This window comes from Balearica regulorum, chromosome 33, assembly GCF_011004875.1.
Source record: "Balearica regulorum gibbericeps isolate bBalReg1 chromosome 33, bBalReg1.pri, whole genome shotgun sequence".
Taxonomy (NCBI): Eukaryota; Metazoa; Chordata; class Aves; order Gruiformes; family Gruidae; genus Balearica; species Balearica regulorum.
In genome coordinates, this window is record NC_046216.1 from 491,003 (window position 1) to 494,334 (window position 3,332).

The following is a 3,332-nucleotide window of genomic DNA, read 5'->3' on the forward strand; positions in this document are numbered from 1 at the left end:
CCACATAGGCATCATGCTGGGAGTGGCAGCTGTCTCCATCCTCCTCCTTGCTGCCACCAGCTACTGTGCTGTGAAGAAAGGTGAGTGATTTGGGGAAACTGAGGGTAAAACAGACCTGAAACCCAGAGGCAAGTTCAAATGACCCATGCCTGTTTATGATGGTCGGCTCCTTACCCCCTGTTTCAGGGGAAGCTGAGCCTCGCAGGCCTTTCCTTTATCAGCTGGGGGAAGCAAAGGTGCTGTGATGGGGAACACTGCGATGGCCAAATGCACCCCTGCCCCAGGCAGACATTTGCTCCCAGCCCTCTGCACTCCCAGCCCTCCCTCCCCGAGCTGGCCTGAGTGGAGCAAGAACTGCTCCTCCACACTTGGGCTCTCCACAGATGCTGAGAGCTTGGGAGAAACCACTCTGGGCAACGGGATTCACGCTTGCATAGGCTGGGCTCTAAAACAAGTCCTCTGAGTGAGGTGTGGGGGTTCAGGCCATCATCTTCATTGTGCAGCCCAGAGCATGGAAAGCCAGGGCTGTGCAGTACCTCTGCCTCCCCACCTCTCCCTTTCTTTGCCTTGCAGGGGCCTGCAGAGACCGATGCCAAAGGTGAGCAGCAATCCCTCCTGGCTGCGGGGCTGGCGGGTGATGGAGACAGGGGCATCCTGGGCTCCCTGAGGTGGTCCTTGGCCAGGGGCAGCATGGTCTGTGTCCGTGGGTGGCTTTGCCCAGGGTGGAGGCAGGGAGAATCAGAACTTACCCTGGGCTTGCTCCACCCATTGACACCATGCAAGAAAGCATCATCCATGGGAATGACGCAAATGGCTCCATCACAGCCTGGACACAGATCCCAAAACTCTTTCCCCCCTTCTCTCCAGGCAGCAGCATGTTCCCAGCCATGAGGAGACCGTCTACAACGAAATACAGTGTGAGTACCACCTCCTCCCTTCACGTGAGCCATGGACCCCTCTGTCTCTGGGGAGACCCTTCGTGTGGGCTGGCTGCCCTCCAGCACCACCAGCAACCCTGTGCTCATAGACTGGTCATGCCGCAGTCTCAGTAGCTGCACAGAGATGCTGGGACATGCCCCAAACCCACTTTCCACCCTCTCAAAGTCACAAATCTCCCTACCACCCGTGTGCCTCGCACTATTTGCGGGGTGACTTTAGTTTCACACGTTCGCACAGAGCAGATGATAGAGGTTTGCTGGTTGCGCAAAGAGAGAAAATGCTATGGGGTGGGGAAAAAAAACAACCAAACCTCAGCATGCCTGCTGAGGGCTAACAGTGTGGGTTTTGCCCCCCCAACAGACTCCACCATCGCCCACGTTGGACGCAACAGGGTGAGTTGTGGCACAGCTTTGATGCCAAACCAGGGAGCAGGGCCCCCGGGGACGCAATGTGCTGGTTGGGGTCTGCACCAGTGGCTTGGGATGGGGAGTCCCACGGGGTTGTTCCCAACAAGAACCCATCCCGTACTCTTAGAGAAAATCATATTTCTTTCTGTGTCCCACTGCCCATTTCTGCTTCAAACCATGACACTGCAACAACAACAACAAGCTATTGTCTCCACCCTGAAATTAGCTTTTTTCTCTCTGTCTTCTCCAATCACTCTTCCTCATCATGAGAATTCCAGTCCTTTGCTGCTGCTGTCAAAATGTAAGGTTTACTCTCACAAGCTAGAAAAATGGTTCACGCCTAAATCCCTTAGGTAACATTTTTGGTCTCTCCTAGGGGGAAAATAAAAAGCCTTGGAGAACAACAACACAGGGGAAATAAGGGGCCACCTAGAAATACAATACTGTCCCAAAACTGCTATTATTTTTGCTAATTTGTTCTCAGCCTGCTTATCCAGAGCGCACAGCTCCTTTCTGCGCTCCTGTAGCCCAGGGACAGCTGCTTATGCAGGGCTCAAAGCCCACAGGTGAAATAACATGGTTTAATTCTCCCTCTAAAGCCTCGCGTGCAAGAGATGAACACCACCACAACGTATGCCACGCTGAGCCACTCACGCAGCCAGCCCAGATAGCGCTCCAGCATGGCAAGTGCACAGGGAGGCTTGCCCACCTTGGCCTCTTCTCTCTGGCAGAGAGCTCCCGTGCTGGTAAAATGGGGCTGGGGTCTCCAGGTTGGGCTTCCTTGGGCTTTGCTGTCACGGGCAGGGCGCCGTGTGGGGAGCCTTGGTGATGCTGCCCCAGCTCCTCAGCTGACCATCTTCTCCACCTTTCCCTTCCCAACCCCATTTCCACTCACCACGCAGATCGGGTTTGACAGGCAGCCTTGCAGGCTGACAGCAAGTTTCTCCCCATCAACATGAACCTGCCATGTGCCATCTCTATTGCTTCTCTTCCCCAGTTCTTGCTGGGGAATTGCCAGCACTCAGCTTGGGACAGCAACACCTACCCACAAGCCCTTTCCATGACAACATCTCCACACCAAACCCATCCACCGTGCCCAGCTCTTTCCACACACATCATCAATGTCTTCTGCATGACTTTCACCAAAACTACATCTTTGACTTGCACATATCTTTACAATCTATGATGTATAAATATATTCCATAGATTGTAAAGCTCTACGGGAGTACCGGAATTGAAGACATCTCCATCCCACTATGTCAAGTGTCACATGTGTATACATAAACTGTGTTATACAACCACAAGTGTGCTCTTCTATCTCCATGCACATATCTCGATACGGTTAGATAGATATGCGCTGATGTGCTCACACGTCTCTGTTAAGAGCTATGTGCAACGACGATGTGGGTTTTGCACCAATGAAGAATAAACTTCTAAGAATTTGTATCACCCATTGTACCTCTGTCTTATACGGTCCCTTAAGAAATGAGATTGAGCCATAGAAATACAAACGGATGACTAGAAAGCTGTGAAGGCATACTAGAGATACACAGGGATAGAAAGGGCAGCTGTCTCTTCTCTGAGCTCAGCTGAGATGGCTGCCACACCCCAACGATCACCAGCTGCTAGCTACAGGTTTGCATTAATGCTGAAACTTTAGCTGGGAAGAACTTTGCAGCTTTCCAAGCCAAATGGGATTTGACGTCCCCATGGGAGTCGTGTGTTTCTCTTACAACCCCTGCAGACAGACAGACAGACAGACAGATGGGAGAAGGCAACAGCAGCTCTTTTCGCTTTGGGGTACCACGTCATGCTTTTAGATACACCTCATAGATCTTCCATGCTTTCCACATTTGTCACTCTTCCTCTCTCTCAGAGAACTTGTGTGGACACCGCCCCTGCCCACACAACATGATCTTCACAGTGAAGGGAGCCAAGTGTTGTAGTGGAGAGAGGTCTTGGGGTCTTTTGTGGTCTTTTGACAGC